The following is a 21,987-nucleotide window of genomic DNA, read 5'->3' on the forward strand; positions in this document are numbered from 1 at the left end:
CACATAAGTACATGTCCTCACTTTAGCATAAACTGCACCCTGTCCATAGGGCTACTTAGGGCCTTCCTTAGGGGTGCCTTACATGTATAAAAAAGGGAAGGTTTAGTCCTGGAAAGTGGGTGGAATTGGCAGGTTAAAACTGCACACACATTCACTGCAGTGGCAGGTCTGAGACATGGTTACAGGGCTACTTATGTGGGTGGCGAAACCAGTGCTACAGGCCCACTAGTAGCATTTGATTTATAGGCCTCGGGCACCTCTAGTGCACTGCACTAGGGACTTACTAGTAAATTAAATTAAATATGCCAATCATGAAACGCCAATTACACATACATTTTAATTGGGAGCACTTGCACTTTAGCACTGGATAGTCCAGCACACATCAACAACCTGGGAAACAGAGGCAAAAAAGTTAGGAGAGACCACGCCAAGGATGTCAAGTCTAACAGGCAGATAACCAGTATGTTGCTGACCACACCTTCTTTTTTGAGGAAGTACTGCACAATTAGATTGATGCAATACGGAAAACACAGGACTCTGAAATATTCACCATCAGCACTGGCTGTCACTATATTACTGCCATCGTCAGTAGCAACAAACCCAATTGTGAGACGTCAGCATTTAAGCCGTTTGTAGACCTTGATATTAAACTCTTCTAAGATGTTGGTAGCTATATGCTGTTTCTGTTGCATACTGTTAAATGCCATAAAAAGCATTATCCACAGTCCGACCGGCAGCTAGCCTTTGTCTAACTCCCAGGAAAGGGATACAGAGTATGTACAATGATGCACATGTCATATGTTCTCTGACACCTGTCTGTCATGCGGTGGAGAGACTGCTTCATAGCGTTGCTGGCCAATTGCAGCACTTCAGGATGCAGCACTGGTACAGGCACTATGGCAAAATAGGTCTGGTTGGAACCTTCCATTTTGGGCAGACAGCCTTCACAAATTCTAAGATGAGCCAGCTTCCACCATGTGTGCAGGAAGTGTGTGTTCCAATCCCATCTATTCCACTTTTGTGGGATTAAAACACACACTAACTGCATAAAATGGTGGAAGCTAGCTCATCCATCAAATGGCAACTGAGGAGCAAGGCAAGTAGGAGAAAGGCAAAATGGCCAGCAAAAACACACACCCTAACTGGCTCCATGAAAAGGTGGTCACCTCATGAAGGAGGCATAGAGAATACATACAAAATGGTCACAGTCATCACACACACACACTCACACAAAATGGCCACATGGACAGCAAGGGAGCATGGGGAACAAAGAATATATGACAGCCAACGGCAAACAAGCATACGTACTGCCTACACTTAATGCCCACCACTGTGTAGGAGGAAAAGAGAGAGGTAATAAGAAAAACGAATACAGTTGCCGTGCCCTGTCTGCTGCATCTTCTCGCCCACCCCTCCAAAAAAGCAACTTGTAGCATTTAAGGTAAAGGGTTTTAAGGATATCTACAACAGGCACATGCAGGCAAAAATAAAATAAATTACCTTACATTCAGCCATCCAGCCATCCACAAAACCCCTGAATGTTTTTAAAAAACATTTAGCTGAAGCATCCTTCAAAAATACACCTAAGGTTTAGTACAGGGCAGGCTAGGCCCCAAACAGTAAAACAACCTAACAGTAAAATAATACAAAAATAAGTATACATTAAAAAAGCCCACACAGGAAAATGGAGTCCAAGGATATTTAACCCATGGCCTCCACTATTAAACATTCTATACATTTCCCCTTACAAAAAACTAGTCCCGATTGGTCTCCTCTTTCTCCAGCTCAAACTCCAGGCCACCCACTAACAAAGATACAAAGAAAAAGAACAAAAAGGAACACAAATATTGGTGCATAACCTCCCTCAGAGAACAAACGTTTTTCTATGTCCTGCATTGAGTTTATTCGATCTCGCCAATTCAATTGAGGGCCAGATTTATCAAGACACCTTGCGGAACATCTGGGAGGGAGAGGGCAGAAATATGTAACATTATATGGCACAATTCTGTCCTCTCCTTGTGCTTTACGCAGGATTGTTTTTGTGCAACAAATAATACCTTCCTGTACAAAAACAATCCTCAGAGTCAATTTTCACTTTCTAAGGAAACAATGAGGAGAAAGATTTTTCTCCTTGTTGCACCTTCCTGGGAAAGCATGATATTTTGATGCATTCCCAGGTTTTACAGTGTTGGTAAATCTGGGAATGTGCCAAAATCCATTGGTGGTTGCAGTCGAACACCCACACTCCATCCATGCAACACCTTCTCAGGGTAGAGTAACTCAAGACAGAGACTTGCGCTGCCTTGTGTTACTCCAGATTTACCAAGCAACACAGGTCCATGCAAGATGGCCCTGTGTTGATTTGTAAATCTGACTTACGGATTTTGTTCCTGAGGGACGCCCTTAGGAGGCAACGCAATCCCTTGATAAATCTAGCCATTAGATTGCAATGATGTAGATACAGCAGGGATACATCAATGATGTAGATACAGCAGGGATTGCAGAAAAAGAGAGAGTAATACTTTCTCTCCAAAATCCCAATCAAAGTGACTAAGGGCTGGACGGGTAGGAAGAATTAGCGAAGTTTTATTCTGTGTAATTCCATGGAATTACATTTAAATTTCATAGAATTCTGTGTAATTCTGCCAAGAGGAAGAGTAGGCACCCCAATGTGGCGTGCATTCCCTCCCGGTGCCCTTACATAGTTATGTAAGGGCACTGGGGGTATACAATTCACTGTAGTGCAATACATACCCCTTGGTTTGATTACATACTTATGTATGGGCACTGAGGGTTATGCTATGCCCCACAGTAAAATACAGTAACATGTCTACACATGAACCCTAATTGGTTGCCCTGGTGACTCTTGTGCCCAAGACACTTCTCCTGGGTGGAGACTGGAACCTCACACTGTGCCCTATATTAGACAAATCTGGCAATGCAAGCCAACCATGATAGAGCTCTCCTGTCTGATCTACTATCTGACCATGCTTTAGTAGATATATGGAGACTTCTACACCCACATGATAAAGAATACACTTTGATTTCATGCCCTCACAGAACCAAATCCTGTATTGACTTCTTCCTTACTCCATTCCAAAAGCTTACCTCCTGATGTGAGAACTTAAATGCAGGAGTTTCAGATCATAGTCCTGTCCTTTCGGAGCTAGACATCAGCCTACCTACATCCCCTCCTGTAGGATGGCACTTGAATGCCTTCACCTACTCCTGCCCTAAACAAAAAAAACCCTCAGGGATCACATTTTATTATTCATGACCAAGAATGAAGGGCCAGTTACATCAATCAGAACACTCTGAACAGCAGGTAAGGCCACACTTAGAGAAGTCTTGCCGCAAAATCCAACAGGACATCAAACTAGCTGAGGACTCTGTTAAAAACACCCCAAATCTATATTCCACCTGTCCACTCTTACTACCTGTCTGCCCCGGGAGTGGCCAAAACAAGCCTTAGTGGCTTCAATTCCATTTCCACAGAGAACACAGTCCTGAAACTCATGTTGTGTAGATATGACCACTGTGAGAAAGCAGGCTGCTTCCTGGCTGGTCAATCACGGCATCAGTGTTAATACCAGCCATAAAAGCCCCAGACAGGACACTACTAACATACCTCCAAATAATAGCAGATTCTCTGCCTTCTATTCTTCTCTCTACACAGCTGGATGTGCCACCACTAATGATAGCGTAATAGAATTCTTCTGACTCCCTGGACTCACAGAAGAGAGATGCAAACTTTGAATTGGGGAAATAACTAAAGACAAAGTGGAAGATGCCATCAAATGTCTCTGGACCTGTAAATCCCTGGGAGAAGAAGACCTCCCAGGAGAATTCTACATCACAGGCCAAACATTGCTGGTCCCGGTACTTACCAAGGCTTTCTGAGAAGCAAAATCAGAAAAATCACTTGGCACCCTATCCATTCATGCCACCATCACCTTATCCCTAAGCCCAACAAGGACCCCTAAATGTGCCAGTTACGGGCCAATATTGTTAATCAATGTTGAACAGATGATATTAGCCAAAATATTAGCCCTCCAACAAGACAAAGTCATTCTGTAACTTATCCAACACTCACAAGTAGGGTTTGTCCCAGGTCTAAACTCACTTGACCATCTGTGTGCCTTTGTCCATGTAAAGTGGCACATAAGGAACATTCCAGGGGAAAATCCCTCTATTTCATTTAATGCTGAGAAGGCATTCAACCAAGTTGAATGGCCATATCTCTTCCAAGTGATGCAGGCAATGGGACAGTGCAAGGATTTCATACTTACAACTCCTAAAACGTCTCCCCACAGCAGATGTTAATAGCCGTTTATTACTCTTTTCCACTTTCAAGATACGCTGGGGTTTTAGACAGGGATGTCCTCTTTCACCATTATTATTCCTTTTAGCCCTTGAACCACTGGCAGCAGACATTCCTTCCTCCAAGGAAGTTTGTGGCATCCGCATTTGCACGGATACGCCTCTTTGCCAATGACATTCTTGTACTGCTATCACATTCCAATAGCTCCATCACAACAGTCATGACCAATATAAACACATTTTTCCAGCTTTTGAAGTACGAAATAAACTGGTCAAAATGTGAGGTTCTCCTTATGTCCCGCTGCACCCAAAGTGCCTGCATACGTGGCCATAGAATGTACTGGGTGTCCGCTACCTCAGAATAAACATTAATCAAGTTCTATCTAATTTGTGGAAGATAATGTCCATCCCCTGACTGGTCAAGCAAAACAGCACTTCATCAAATGGAATCATCTTTTTTTTTCCCTCTGGGGAAGAGTCCAGGCAATCAAAATGGTAGTCAGACCACTACCGCTATTCATCCCACTCTCCCTACTTAGGAATACTGATTTAGCTATCCTTTCTCATGCTTGGAACAGCCATACGCCCAGATTTAAAGCTTGCAAGTTGTGAGTGGATACCCCATCAAGTGGGTTACATCATGCTCATATCACCTCATACAGTTTAGCTTTTACATGATCCTACTTAGCCCAAAACTTGATGTCCTCTGTAGCTGCCCCTAATGCATAGAGAGAGCCCTAGTAAATTGAGTTCCCCCTTCCTTCCTTGTTACCTATCGCTTCGCCACTCACTCAAAGAAAACAAATTGGTTTAGCTAGCTATAACTAAGGCTTTTCTTGGGACACACAAAATACTCAGGATGCCCCCTCTTATACATACACATGCCCCGCTTTGGTTCAACTCACCCATCTGTGTAGCCCATAAACATTTATACTGGGCTACTTGGTGCCATTAGGGTAATTCCTTCATACATCATATTCTGGACAAGGGCAAACCTAAAATGTTTGATACCTTTTGAATGGAGTACAACATCCCAATCACAGATCAATGGAAATACCGTCAATTAATCCACTGTCTTAAATTCAACCTGGGCACCTCCTCATCTCCAATGTGCTTATCCTCTATTGCACAATTCTTGTAGATATGGGGCCAATATAAAGGCCTGGAGCCATGTCTACATGGGGCAATGATCAAACTCTTACACTCAAAACCTACTCTCACATTCTCCAGACTCTGATAGCAAGAGATCCTTAACAATGTTGTGTAGCCATTTTAGCTATAGTTTAGACATACTTTAACAATGGCCACATTTGTGGTCTTGTTTTATTTTTCTCTATCTAGCTGTTCTTCGCCTAGGTCAGCACTGTGTTTTTAAACAAGACATTTATTTCACTCTGTGCTTTTCTAAAGGCTGCAGTAAGATAGGTTGCTGGCAAAAGTGGTACGCTTTTTGTCTCCAATGTTCACAGAAACATACACACTCTTACATGGAAATCCTTTCTTGGAACATCAGCTGTTTTATTATAAAAACACTACTTTGACCCATGTACGTTAGAGAAAGATTCCAGGCAGATGACCACACCTGTATGCTGATTGCGGAGTGCTTCGCTGTTGCTCCTTATGTGGACTACAGCCCTCTTGCTCAGATATGAGGGATGATGTCTTCTCAGGGGAACCTGAAGGGCAGAATTAGAGCTTAACATGTTGTGCTGTAACAGAGCCTAAGTAGGAACTATTCCTAACGAACTTAGTGACAACATTGTAGCTTTTATTTTTGTGTTTTACTCTCCTTGTCACAATGTTAATCCTGTCATGCTTCATTGTCCTACTTATTGCAATACATGCTTTATTATCTAAGATGCGGTTACTTCAATAAACCTTATTGAATTGTACTCTGCCTCTGATTGTCCTTGCATATGTGAGACTAATGTAACTGATAGAAATGAATGAGATCTGAATGACCACGATTTCCCTGAGGAATCATTTGTGTCATGCGCCTGGTTACTCAATCATTCCTGCTCTTGGGTAGAGATGAGGCACTGCTAGTTAGCCGGAACAAAACCCAGATTAGGCCAACAGGTGTTACGTGGTGTGGGATCAGACTCAGTCCCCCGCAATACAAGTGATTCTACCGCCCGAGTCCAGTAGTCTCATTAGGATAAGATTGGTCAGATTTAATGATTACCCATGGCATCGTATCAGGAGAATCCCATATGAAATTACTATCTTTCAAGGTCCTACACAGATGGTATTGGGCAACCTCATGGGTATATGGGGGTGGGCCTACTGACCCTTAGCGAACACTGGAGATGCCCCAAGCAAAAATGCAACATATTTTGTATCCTCTGGACATGCTCCCATATCCAGCAATACTTTTCCTCCACATTTGAAGGGGGTATCAGTGGGAAGGATTATCCCTTCTTTACAGCTTGTACACATTTACAATACCTCTAATTTACCACATCTAGATCCCCACCCACTGATGGCTAACTACCTCTCTGGTGGTGGTCAAGATATGCATCCTCAAACACTGGAGACAATCAACTAACCCCTCACAGGGGGAATTGTACCTTGAACTTTACATGGTAGGTACATATGAAAGGACTACCTACCCGGTCAATGATAATTTGGTCAAGTATAAAAATTGAATCCCCATATGACATGATCTCCACACCCATTCACACATAACTATAATCTCCTGGCTATAGCAAAATGACAGACCATTTTGGAAAAATAACATTTCATTACCTGATCTATAGATATCACTGTTGAGAGTGATTTTTAAAAAAAATGTAAATTTTAAATTTGAATTCCATTCTGTAAATTTAGGATTTTGCATGTAGTAAATGACCCCTCAAAGTTGAACTCATGACCAGGGCCTAAATGTCATATATGTAAACCATTTTTGTGGTGGGAAACAGCTGATCGCACAATTTATGACCACAAAAATGCTTTTAGATATGTGCAAACCACAAATTGAAAATGGAAAACAAATAGTTTTTTAAGAGTAAGCAGTGGTTCCTGTCTGCTCTTATAGTTTCCTAAACACATCCAATTTCCCTTTAAGGAAAACGTGCTGCATTTAAAGAAAGAAAAGATTGCTTTATTAAAAAGCAATCACAGACATTGTGGTCTGCTCACCTCAGTAGGCCACCATCACTGTGATGACTGCAGTTTCTAATGGGTTGAACATTTCAACCTATCTCATTAATATGCCTGTTTGTGACCCCTAGGAATCACTAATGAAACTCAAAAGACTTAGAGATTTGGAGAGAATCACAATTAGGAAATCAGTATTGCAAATGTTTGTACATCTGGCTGTATGTCTCATACCCGTTGTCATTGTGATGGCAACATTGACTGCTTACTGTTTACTGTTTAACTGATGCAATAACAGGTGGTTAATCCCTCCTCTCCTTCTCCATTGCTTATCCCTCCCTCCGCACACCCACTTTACCATACCAGTTTACCCCTCTTTTACACCTCTGTTGCTAGAGCTCCCTTAACACCCAGGAATGCTACATTTTTTATTCTAAAATTATAGAGCATGAACACTCTAACATGTGTCTTATAGCTGCTTATGCTAACCAATAAAGAAACATGGAAAAAAAGAATAGAACTAGAAAGGTTTTAAACTGCTTCCTAAATGCTTTGCGATGTTCAGTTGACCATAGTTGAAAAGGAGGAACAATCAAGTGACAGGCAGATTAGAAATTGAGTGGCCACTACTAATCTTCAGAATTACCTAAAGTGGTAGTGAACCAAAGATGAAAGAACATGTAATGGCATAAGATGCACCTCATGAGAATAAATGTGGCCCATTTCATAAGAAAGGCTGATGAGGTAACCAAATAGAATGAAAAATAACTACTTTAGCCTCAGGTAACCAATACAGTTTTATAAATGCTCATAGATATGATGTTGATTTTATATACTCTGAAGGCATTTCAGTAAACAAGACAAAAATACATCACATGTTGAATGTCCATTCATGTTGTGGGAAAGTGTAGTAAAGGAAGAATTTTCTTTGCAGTTTATAGAAAACTGTATGTAGATGTCACCTTGTACACCTGAGGTAGATTTGAGTCAAATATAAATTCTACGGCGTAGATTTAAGAGGGCCTAGCGCCATTCCAACACCACATTAGCGTAATTTTTTTATGTTAACATGGCATTGAAAGCAGTGCTTAATTTGTAAATAAAAACATGCAGGTGCCCAAAGCTCTCCTCTGAAACACACGGCTGCTGCAATTGAATGTGTGAGCACAGAATACTGAGGTAACGCAATCCTGAAGCCAACTCAGTCCTCTTTAATCCAGTTACAGCCACTCACTGCCCATTCAGCTCACCCTTGCACCTTTCTGCTTTCTCCTTTTGTGACACTTTTTTATTGATCTCTTCCTCCATCTTTCCCATATTTGTCTTTTGCTCACAGTAAATGCTTGAGGCAGAAAAAAAAGTGCCGGCCCTCAAAAATAAGTGCCAGTGCCTAGCAATCAAAACCACCAACACAAATTAAGCACTGGTGAGAAGGCCAAAAACGCTACATCATATTTACAAAGTGGCACAGTGCTTGTATTGTGCCACTTTGTAACCCCTTGCACCACTTTGTAACCCCTTGCTCCACATTATGTCTGCACCAGGCATAATGTATGCAAGTATGGTATTCCGGCACTGTGGGGTCAAACGAATGTTGCAAAGAAATCTAGGAGATTTCTTCATGTCATTTTTATCACCATCATTAACGCCTGCTAAGAGCAGGCTTTAAGGGATGCTCCCATTGTTTTCAATGGGACTCTGGGTGCATTGTAGGATTAGTGTCAAAATTTATGACACTAATCCTGCAAAGCGCCAGACTATCATAAAGACTTATGATGCTAGTACCCCTGACTACCAACATTGTGCGCCGTATCTTAGATGCGGCACACACATGGTGGCGCTAGAGGGGCATTAAGGGGCGCAAGAAAAGTGGTGCTGCACTCGGTGCAGCGCCACTTTTCATAAATCTGCCCCAAAGTTTGCAGCTTCAAGTATGATTAGGAAGTGCTCTCAGTCGTTCCAACCAGAGTCACATAAAATATGCACTAAATCCCTTTATTGCCATAAACTGGTTCATGGGTGCTTTCAGATTAGCAGGTTTAAGAGGATTTATCTCTCAGAGTTGTAGAGTAAAGAGACTTAGGGGCCTATTTACAAGCCCCTTGCGCTATCGACGCGTCTTTTTTTGATGCATCGGTGGTACAAAGCAGTCCCCCACAATGCGCCACATTTACAAATTGGTGCAATGGTCCCATTGAAAGGCCTTGCACCACATTAGACCTGCACCAGGTGTAATGTACGCAAGGTAGGCATTCCTCTATTAGAAGTTACGCAGAACTGGTGAAGTTAAAGCTACAAGATTTCACTGCGACATTCTGGACCTTCAAAATGTCCCTTTTTCAGCGCCTGCTCAGAGCAGGAGTTAAACTGACGCAGGGCTTTTTGAATGGGAGCCTCCTGCCATTGCTTGAGTAGGTCCTATAGTAGGCCTATACAACAAGACCCTGCTCAGATCTCTTATATGAGGGTTGTCAGCATCAGGAGGCATGATACACGTTCTGTTATTTCTCATATTAACATGGTTACATCTTACTGAAGATGCTTACAAATGTAGGTCCCTTTCTTACTCTTCACTTCAGAAAAGCAGTTGTTCAGGCCATCATTTTTACTCAGCTGGATTACTGTAATGCACCTAAATCAAAGTGATTTAAATTACACCTGATATCAACATTGCTGCTCGCACAATGTTGTGTCTACACTGATACATTTGGATATCTTCTGTTTTAGAAGACTGCCATTAGCTTCCCCTAAGTAGCTCACTGTGTTTTTTATCACCAAGGACTGGCAGGCTTTCAAGTTAGAGTAAGACACATTACTTTCAAGGGTCCCTGGTGATCATCTACTATGGTACTGCTTACTGCTTCCTGATTAAAGAGTGCAAGATTGGGAGGTAGTTCTTCTTTTTCATTGCGAGGCCATGGAATTTTTAACCAGTTCAAAAAAGGTCCCATCTAAATCATTTCACCTTTAGCAAATCTTTAAAATGTGCCTTTCAAATTATAAACAGTCATCCACTTGCCACTCAGACTTTCCTATGTCACATTCCTATTATGAGGAAAACATTGCAGGTCACACAAGCTGGTTTGGAAGGTCTTTTCTGGGTTTCGGTTTTGAGGCTATTATGGGGTAATAAATCTGTGTTTAGCGTTGTATTTTTCATTTGACAATCCTAACAGAGCCTTATAGCCTGCTGCCTCGGGCTATATACCTGAACCTGAGTAATATAACAAGGAAGAGGGCCTTTAACAACTGGTATAGCCCAAGGAAGAAGGGATATAAGTGCATTAGAACATTACAACCACTATGGGTAGAAGGTTCTAAATTAAAAAAGGAGGAACATTGGAATGTTGGAGCTCTTTGCTCATACCAGTCAAAACCGGAGATACTCCATTGCCTTCAACGAAGCTCTCAACATTTCAGTATTCTAATAAACATTATTAAAACCGAAAACGAAGACCTGGGCAGTTTTATCTTTGAAGGGAGTTGATCTTACAGACCTCAGTTTGCTACCATCGGCACGTGGGGGTGGTGGATGTTCCAGGATGAGGTAGCCCTTGCTTCCTATTCTAAGGGGCTACTGTAGGCTGCCTTTGAAGGGACCGAAGTGGCAGAGAAAAGACTTGGCTTGGGTGATTTACACCACTTTGCAATGTGAAAATAATCATTGTGGAGCTGTTTTGGTGTAAATTGCATTACTGGGACCATTACTGGGACTGGAGAGTTTTACAGTAAAAAAGGAGGAGAAGGTTAGAAAATCTTTATTGGTTCCATTAGAAAAATTCACCATTCACAATTCATCATTGGAGTACACAACATAGTAGGTCTCACAATCACTTCTATACCTTCTATCCCAACCCATAAGGGTTATTATGGCAGCAGTTCTCCTACTGCCCGTCACATCATTTAGCCTATTCCACATGCTCTATACTGGCAGTATTGTTACTAAATTACTCACCCACCCTGGCACCAGAACAGTTAGATGACACTGAGACCATAAATGATGTGCAAAATGCTCATTCGTAGGAAGTCGCAAAATACACCTACTTTCTTAGGACAATAGATGGTGATCAGTCAAGGATTACCGAAGAAGTGGTAGAGACTTGAAGCTCAGGTACTAGATTAAATAAATAAGAGGGAAAGCAGAATGTCCACTCATCTATAATTTAAAGAATAAATAAGGGTCTAGCTATGGTGAACGGTTCGCCAATCCTTCAAGAGAGCAGCTCCCAAATTCTTCGACCCAACAGCAGACAAGCCGAAATATTCAGAGACTGAGCAACTGTTTACCAAGAGTGCTCCTGCCCATGTGACCAGGCCCTGCCACCAACCCGTAGGATGTACAGCGAATATTTATCAGCAGTCCAGCATAAATAAAGACAACAGTGTAGCATAGAGAAAAGTATGATGTGAAAAAGTGGAGAATAAATGACAAGTGATAGCAATGACAGAAAAGTTAGTGGAAAGCTTTTTTTTTGTTTTCTGTAAGAAAAAATACCTTAATAATATGGTGTAGGTTTACCGACTGAAAAAACACACAGGTACAAAAATGTTAACAAAAATATGTCACTGCATCATAAGTGGCACTCGATATCTCAAGATATCTCAAAGCATGCAACAATTTATCCACAAGGCAATGCAATTGGTTCTTATACACAATGTACTTGCATGTCATCAGACACAGACAAATGGGTGGAAGGGCTGGAGCAATGGATGATGAGAGAAGTGCAGCTCAGTCAAGGAGTCAGATGGAGCAGATGAAACCTCCTACATTGCAGAAGGCAGCTGTAACGTGCAATACAAAAAATCAGACAAAATATAAGCATTTATAGGGTTACAGAAAGCAAACTGGAGTAAAAAATGAGGGCCTCATTTACAAGGCTCTGGTGGTGCACACTGCACCACCGGAAACGTCATTTTTGTTTACACTCCATTGGTGTAGTGTCCAGCCCATATTAACGAGGCCATGCAAAGCCCCCTTACGTGGCTTTTCATGGCCTTGTAAATATGGACCACTTTCATGCATAACACTGTGTAAAAGAGAAAACCATGGGTGTTGCTTGAGGTTTTCCCACGCAACAAACACGAAACCCGAACACATCTGCTGCATTCCCAAATTTACAAATCTGTGAATGCATCAGATTCCTATGCCACCATAGGGGTGCTGTGAGATTGACAAAACTGGGAGGAATATCTTTATTTCTCCCCGTTTTTCTTCTTTCTATCTGTGCTGCATTTTGCAACACACAGAGAAAGAGGAAAACACTTCTTGTGATTGTTTTCGTGCAGGAAGGAGTCCCTTCCTGAACAAAAACAATCATCCCCACAAGGCAAGGGTGCCTTAATTGGTGCATGACAGCAGTTTGTGCACCAGCGCAGGGGGAGAGAACAGAAATGCACTATATCTTGTAGATACAGTGCATTTTTGCCCTTTCCCGGTGGTGCACGGCGGTGCAGAAGGGCAGTTGCTGTGCCACCCTGCAACACAGGCCTTGTAAATGAGGCCCTCAATGTCGTCTTATATGGATGTTTTGCACATCTAAAAATAGGAAAAGGCAAAACTTGTATAAAAGGCTTACCAGGATTTGAATAAAAACAAGCATAATGAAAAATAAAAATCAGAGCGTTAGTAAAAAAAAGAAAAAATGTTTAGGAATCACTTCAAGTATATTCCCTCTTGCAAGATAAATGCAGTGAATAAAGTGGAAAACAGTCCATAGGTTAAGGAACGAGATATGAACCGTCTTATGCAAAAAATACTTACAGACAAAACACATGTTGCAGACGCTGCAAGAAAGTTGCAGTATAAACCCCTCCACCAGACTCTAAATCAGGCACACCTTGATGCGATAATTGTATATATAAATCTTAAGACAAACTGCGGTGTAAAATACATGCTGTGATTAGGGGTGGGTGAAGAATTCACCCTTATATACCGTCCTCCTGGCCCCGCAGGTCTTTGGGCAGCGTCCCTTCCTGATCTTATTGCTCCCTTTTTATTAGAAACCACACATTTTTTGATCTTAGGTGACCTGAACTTACATTTCAATGATATATCTTGTACTACAGGCGCTACTCTTTTAGATAACTTAGCAGCATTAAATGTTTTTTTACATAATTCAGGCCCCACGCATAAGGCAGGATATTTATTAGACCCAATTTTTTCCAATCTTGTTACGATTTCATGTAAACAAGCCATCCCCATTCCATGGTCTAATCATTTTTTGGTGGAATTTTCGATTGCACAAAAACAGGGTCCGACTTTTGCCTCTTCCTTCGGCAAATCCAGTCCTTATAGGAATTGGAAAAATTTAGATATTAATGTTATGAACTCGATGTTGGAAAAAACCTTACCTTCAATCACGAGTATAAGAGATGACGGGGTTATTGTTGACTGGCTTTCATCTGCCACTAATGAATGTCTTCCTTTATCTAATAAAAAGAACAAACAGGGCTACCAGCATCCTCCCGCCCCTTGGTTTTCAGAAACCCTTAAAATAGAAAAAACTAAATGCAAGAACCTGGAAAGGAAATGGCGAAAAAATTATGACCCAGACAGAAAAGCTACTTACAAACTAGCCCTTCTTAAATATCATCGATTATGTAACACTGCGCGCGCCGAACATGCCACTGACATTATTTTACAATCCCAGAACTGCCCCAAAGTGCTGTTTGAAGTAGTACAGGAACTTTCAGGTGACTCTCGCCTATCTAAGCCTCCTGACTTGGACTCCAAAAAATGTAATGATTTGGCATCCTTCTTTGTGGATAAAATTGACAATGCTGAATTCCACAATTACTCTAATCATCCCGGTATTAGTATTAAATCTCAATCCAATCACTCTATATTTCCTCCTATCATTCAAGAAACGACCCTAGCTATTAATTCTAACTCACTTAATGAATGGCTCCCTATGGATACTGCCTCTTTTTTTAATATTCTCACAAGCATTAAATCTGGTTCCCCGTGTGTTACAGGACTGTCTGCACATTTCAGCTCTCCTAATTGCAAAAAGTCCAAAGCTAAGGTGCAGAAAAAAATATTTCACTTGAAATAATTATTTTGCAGCTCATTCTTATCCATTTTACATTCCCTTTTACTATATGTGTACTTATTTTTTGATATACTACCACTCCTCTCCAACCAGAGACTTGGGCTATATATGCTTTAGTATTGAAGAGCTATCATGCACTGTAACAGAACCTATTTGATGTGCCAGGGTTGCATTATTGGAGTAGGAGCATTGACCCCCAGCGAATGTGTGCATCATGGTGACAAAACCTCACATGTTTTCACTTTAAGATATGATAAGCTAGCCTCAGCCAATATTGAAACATGGACAAATGAGAACAGTCCATATAGTTTTTCATTCGATAACTGAAAAACTGTGTTGATACTACTGGTGATGTAGTTGATATCATTAAGATTCAGGTAAAACATCATGGCTTTAGTTAAAGGATATATATTTGGCTAGAGGCACCCCATTTATATAGGGCAAAAGACAGGACTTTAATTACTGTTTAGCTACCATTAAATGTTGTTAAAAATTCAAGAAAAAAGCTAAGCATCTTCATTAGAATTAAACTGGGGTTGATGATCTTGTTCAGAATAAACACGCCCATGGTGGATTGAAGAAAACCGAATAAATCTTGAAATTGATTTAGAGTGTTATTGGGATGGAGTAGTGAACTCACACTGGTGTTTTTGCACAACACTTATCAACTGCTGCCATTTTTTGAAGGGGCTTATGACCTCCATAAAATCTACCCTCAGCCAAAACAACCAGGGCGATAAATCGATTAGCAGTGTAGAAGAGGTCCGATGATCTTCATGTGTTTCTAGATACCTTTTGCTTTTATAATATTTGACCTTGTGACAGTCTATGGATGTAGGTGAAATTGTGTATAGAGTGTATTGTTGCCATCCATCACAATGTGTGTGCTTTCTGCACTTTAAACTTTGCACATTCACTTGCACTTTGGAAAATATGACAATGCATTTTCTTCTACAATTGTCTACAATAGTCGAAGAGTGCAGAGAATGCAATAAGCATGAACGTTTCAATACAGTTTAAGACAAGTAATACTCATTTTCCTAATGTGGTTTCAAATACATTTAATTTTGGGGGGAGGAGAGGGGTGTTTGGTTGATTGAATGTGTCCCTAACATATTTTAGACGTATCAATTTACCACATCGGTTCATAGTTCTCCCTTAAATATTATTTTCTACATGATGTATTAGCTCACTGTATCATTTAGGTGCATTGTAAAACCAGAAAAATACAGTTACGTTCATTGTAAGAATAGAAAAATAAATTTTTCATTTTACATATTAGTTAGGCATAAAGACAAAAATGTGAGATTAGGTAAACATTTTCATAGCTCAAAATGCAAGGGTGAAGCCGCTAGAACAGTTAATTTTTTTAAAGTTTTTCTACCACTTTCCACCAGGGTATGTTTCATGATCAAATAATAAACCATATTGTGTTCGACGCAATTGCAGTTTTTAATACAATTTTTGCGATTTTATTTTTCTTTCTTTAATGACAAAGATGTTGCCACGCAGTAAATGTTTTACTAATGTATGTATGTCCAATAGTCAATTCTTGTTGTAAAAAGAACGTTGTTGCCAAATAAAAAATAAAAAATTGAGGAGTATAGAAAATGTGTTAAATAAATCTTGTTTTGTATAAAAAGCAAATATTCGTACACATTATATTTTAAGTTCATCCAAAATGTGCAAATTCTAAATTTTCTATGCCAAGCTAGAATCTGTAATATACATATATAAATAAATTATACCTCTACAGTACCTTCTCAGCCTGTATTTTCACACGCAAACGGAAAATGTCACCAGGCCCGGTAATGTTTTCTTCTGAAACATGCTATATTTATGCTTCTCTAAATGTCCCTTGAAAGTAAATCCTAAGGGACTGCACGGAGTCAGAATGCGTTTTCTATCCCTGTGCTGTAATTCCCATTAATAATCATAAGCAGGAAAGTCATATTAGTAGTAACTTAGAACCTTTTTTGCAGGTTCATTCAAATACAATCCATAAACGTAAACGAAACAACTCTAAGTGCTAAATATCAAAGTGTAAGTAAGTTTGAATCAAAGGTTACATTGTCAAGTGCTGCAAGTGACAGCAAAAAATAAGTCTTGCATGCAATGACACATTTCAGACAGAAGATACTGGAGAGAATAAAATAGAACGAGTCGCCTCTTGCTGAGAGGATCACAAAAAAATTATTTTCAAATGCGTCTGAAAAAACATTTCTAGCTTAATATATATCTGAAGTTTAGCTAGTCCATATCATGTCTAAACAGTAGACACACCTAAACAAATGTAATAAATAAAATAGTGTTGCACTTTATCGAGATGATAAACAAAAAATTAACCACTAGACTTGTGTGAAAAGGTTCAGTGTAGTAAAGTGCCACTATTGGCATGGTTAACCCCCTTCCCCACTTGTTGCCTAGTGTTGATGCCAACTTTGAAAGCGTGCTGGGATCCTGCTAACCAGGCACCAGCATCAGTGTTCTTTCCCAAAATCTATACCTTTGTTTCCACAATTGGCACAACCCTGGCACACAGTTAAGTCCTTTGTAAAAGGTACCCATGGTACCAAGAGTGCTGTGGCCAGGGAAGGTCCCCAAGGGCTGCAGCACGTATTATGCCACCCTAGGGGACCCTTCACCCAGCACATGTACACTGCCTTTGCAGCTTGTGTGTGCTGGTGGGGAGAAAAAGGCAAAGTCGACATGGCACCCCTCTCAGGGTGCTATGCCCACAAATCACTGCCTGTGCCATAGGTAAGACACCCGCTAGCAGGCCTTACAGCCCAAAGGCAGGGTGCACTATACCACAGGTGAGGGCATAGCTGCATGAGAATATATCCCTACAGTGTCTAAGTCCATTCTTAGACATTGTAAGTGCAGGGTAGCCATATAGAGGTTATGGTGTGAGAGTCTGACATTACAAACTCCCCAGCTCCATAATGGCTTCACTGAATACTGGGAAGTTTGATATCAAACTTCTCAGTACAATACCCCCCCCCACTGGTGCCAGTGTGGGATTTATTAAATAATGCACCAAGAGGGCCTCTAAGAGATGCCCCTTGTATGTTGGTCAAATTGCTAGTGTAGGACTGACCGGTCTGTGCCAGCCTGCCACTTTTAGACAAGTTTCTAACCACATGCAGTGACAGCCTTTGTGCACTCTGTGGTCAGAAACAAAGCCTGTCCTGGGTGGAGGTGCTTCACACACACACCCCTACATGAACTGTAACACCTGGCAGTGAGCCTCAAAGGCTCAAGCCTCAAATACAGTGCCTCTGGGAATTCCAGCTAGTGCAGTTGCCCGCCCCCCGGACAAAGCCCCACTTTTGGCAGCAAGTCTGGTGGGAAAATGTGGGAAAACAGGGAGGAGTGATCACCTCAGCCGGGATCACCTCTAAGGGGTCCAGAGCTGAGGTGACCCCCCTCCCTACAAAATCCTCCATCTTGGTTTGGAGAACAGGGATCAATAGGATTAGGTTTGTGCCCCCCCCTCTCCAAAAGGAATGAGCACAAGGAGAGTGTAGACACCCTCAATGACAGTAGCCATTGGCTACTGCCCTCTGACCCCTAAAACACCCGTAAATCTAGGATTTAAGGGCCTGCCTGAACCCAGCTCACCAGTTTCCTGGCGACTGAGCAAGAAGAAGAAGGACTAAGCAAAGCTGAAACCCCAGCAGAGAAGAAGGAAGACAACAACTGACTTTGCCCCAGACGTAACGGCATGTCTCCTGCTTCAAAGAACCTGCAAAAGAACAGCAACACATCCAGTGGGACCAGCGATCTCTGCCAAGCTCCAGAGGACTGCCCTGCACCCAAAAGGACCAAGAACTCCCATGGACAGCAGCCCTGTCCAAGAAGCAACAACAAGTAAGGGCACCAACCTCACCCCGAATGCATGAGTCCTAACCACACCGCCTCCGACACCCATGGCCCGTGTCCAGTTGGCCCAACCAGCTAGAGAGGATCCCCAGGCGATTCAGAGAAAGTGCCCACCCTGGGTTGAACTCTCCACCCCTCTATGACGACGGCTGCAGAGGGAATCCAGAGGAACCCTCTGACCGTGAGAGCCTCCGATCCCCAGTGCAGCAACATTCAGCAGGCAGCCCTCCTCCCTGTCGAGCCTGTGATTTGCCCTAGACAACCCCCTGGACCTCGTCTGCAGCCTCTGAGTGAACCCAGGGGTCCCCTAATAGAGAATCATTGGAGACCCGACACCTTGTTTGTACCCTGCACCCGGCTGCCAAAGCACCGATGAGGGTGTATGTTTGGTGCCTATTTATGGCACCCCCCAGTGCTCCTCTAAACCCCCCAAGTCTGCCTTCCGAAGACGCAGGAACTTACCTGCCTGCAGATCTGAAACCAAGGGCTCCCAGTCTCCATAGGAGCCCGGGTTAATTTTGCCTACACTTTGACCTCTGCATCCGACTGGCCTGTGTTGCTGGTGGTGGGTGTTTGGTGTTAACTTGAACCCCAACCTGTGGACTTCCTAACCCCAGGAGACTGGAACTATAAGTGTTGTACTTACCTGTTGTCATGATCACACAAACTTGCCAAGTCAAATCAAAGAAGTGCATCAGAAAAGCAAAGAGATTTCCTCAGTGGAGACAGCAAAGCCCAAACTGGAAGACGGTTTGCAGAGTAATCTTGCGCTTATTTCAAAGGAAGAATCAAGAAGAGAAGATCCAAGATGGCCGCTGTGAGTCCTGAAGGTTAGTTACAGTTCTAGTCTTCTAATCGGTTGGTTGCTAGGTTACGAGCTCTCCAGCTGGAAGCCTTGCACTTCAACTGAGGTCTGACAGGAATCAGCTGTGTGGAGAGAGAGCGCTCTTCAGAACAGAAACTCCTGTGAGGTAAAATTACATTTGAAGATTATATTACAGAAAACGGATAAATATTGTCAAGGTTTATTCGAAGAGTTTGATAGTAGACCGTTCCCGTGGAAGTCGGCAAGGCTACAGAGTTAATGTTTGAATTAACCTTATGTTTACAAGGTTCTTGTTTAAGATATTAAAGTCAAAGAAAAAACGAACTTTAAAAGAGCAAGTATCTACAAATGTCAAGGTTATAAACGAAGGCCAAGTTTAAAGGAGAAATGAACTGTTAACAAATAAGCATTTACAAATTCAATGTTAATAAACCAAAATAGAGTTTAAAAGAGAAACGAACTTAAATAAACAAGCATTTACAACTACAAGTTATCGACAGATGTCGAAGTAAGGAAGGAGAAACTAACTGTAATAAACAAGCATTTACAAATACAAGTTATCAGCAAATGTCGAAGTAAGAAAGGAGAAAAGAACTTTAATAAACAAGCATTTACAAATACAAGTATTGACAGAAGTCACAATAAGACAGGAGAAATTAAATAACATCAGCTGATTTGAAGAACGCATTATCACCAACTATATATATATATATATAGCAACATAAAACCAATCTCTAACAAAGGTTGAGAAGTTCTTCCAGAATCAGTAATAAGCATTTTTTTAAGAAGAGCTATCATTTATAGAGAGAAGCAAGGCTACAGAGAACTCAGGGTGAGTGAAGAAATAATAGAATTAAAGAGGATTAAGTGTTGAGAGTAGAAAGTGAAAAACTGATGTTGTATGTCCCTAGTAATTGCGACTGTGACTCTTGCAGGTGCTGTATCCAATCTTAGATGTGAAGAGGCAGACTGAGTACTGGCGTTCATCATCTCTGTGGCAGTCTCTCTACCATCCCATTCCCCTTTCCCCCTCCGGGGTACTCAGCACGAAGGATTAATATTCGTTGTGAGTAGCTCAGGTCGGGACTGAGGAGTTATCTTCTGCTTCTGAGGAAATCGAATTGAAGTATCCTGACAGATTGAAGTGCCTTCACCCTAATTTTAGGGAAAAAACAGATTTCCTCCTGAGCAGAGTGGCAGAAGGAATTGATATAAAAGCATTAGCCACCGTTTTGGAAGGGTTACAGAAACAATTAAATAACACCATAGAAGAAACAGTCCAAATAAAACCACGAATAAATGAGTGAGGGAACACCGCTAAATCAAATGAATCTGTGTTTTCACAAATCCCTAGCCCTTCACAGTCTGCAGGTATATCCACTCAAGTAATTCATGCAGTTTCACCTATTATTCCTTTGGCTCAACCTGAGCGCTTCAGTGGGGATCCAAATAAGGCGCAGATTTTTCTGACCCAATGCTAATTGCATTTTTTATGTAGACCAGTCATTTTTTCCGAAGACCAGTCCAAAGTGGCATTTATATTGTCTTATCTGACAGGAGATGCGGCCGCATGGTCCATGCCAATAATTTCCAGAAATGATCATGTTTTATATAATTTCCAAAATTTCAAGGAAGAGTTCTTAAGAATATTTGATCGGCGAACTGCAGCTCAAGCCACTGACAATGAACTACTGGAAATCAGGCAAGGTAATAAAGATCTAGTAGCCTATCTGGCTCATTTCAATAAACTCATTGTAGAGACTGCCTGGCCGGAGTCAAAAAGAGCCGCCATATTTTATCGTGGACTGAGAGATGAATTGAAAGATGCCTTAGCACAAGTTCCAAATAGACCCACCGAAATTTCTGAGTTAATTGATCTTGTGTTACAGATTGACCACGGTTAACTGAACGAAGAGCAGAAAAGAGAAGAGAGTATCGACCATTTCCCCTGAGAATTGATCGTGTAAGAAATGATCATACGAGAGCCGGAGAAGGGATAACGATAGAAGAACCAATGCAAATTGGTTCCATCCGAGGTCCTTTATCTAAGGAAGAAAAAGAAAAAAGAAGAGTGAATCAACTATGTTTATATTGCGGTGCATCTGGGCATTTTGTTAAAAACTGTCCCAAGAAACCCAAAGCTCTTCAGTCGGGAAAAGGCCAGCTTCATCAGTAGAGGGAGTTGCCCTGATGAAAGCAGAACCCAAGACAACTCCTTTAGATCAACGAGTGGCGAATACCTTACAAACCGCAGCGCCACATTTGGTACAAACAGTATCAGTTAAGACCCTTGAGAAGGAAATTCAAGGAATCTCAGTTATGATAGACTCTGGAGCTACGGGCAACTTCTGTGATATCAAATACGCTCGTAAAATGGGTATTCGATTTATCAAGAAATCTACTTTGGAAGTAGTAAGAGCTGTGGATGGAACCAATCTCTCTTCAGGACCCATTTCCCATGAGACCGAACCAATTCAGATGCAAGGTTTTGGTGGATATCAGGAGCAGATAATCTTTAATTTGATAGATGCCCCACAATTTCAACTCATTTTGGGTCTGCCCTGGTTTACAGAACATAATCCACAAATTGATTGGAGCAAAAGAACGATCAAGATGAATTCCTCTTACTGCAAAGAGAATTGCTTTCATGATGGAGTGGAAGTGTCCACCAAGTCCCAAGCGGCCTGTTTATCATCACACTCTTCAGTGATCTGTGCACTAAAGACAGCAGAAATCCCAAAAGAATATGAGGATTTATTCGCTGTTTTTGATGAAAAGGAGGCTGAGAAATTGCCACCACATCGA

This window comes from Pleurodeles waltl, chromosome 4_1 (assembly GCF_031143425.1).
Source record: "Pleurodeles waltl isolate 20211129_DDA chromosome 4_1, aPleWal1.hap1.20221129, whole genome shotgun sequence".
In the NCBI taxonomy this organism is placed as follows: domain Eukaryota; kingdom Metazoa; phylum Chordata; class Amphibia; order Caudata; family Salamandridae; genus Pleurodeles; species Pleurodeles waltl.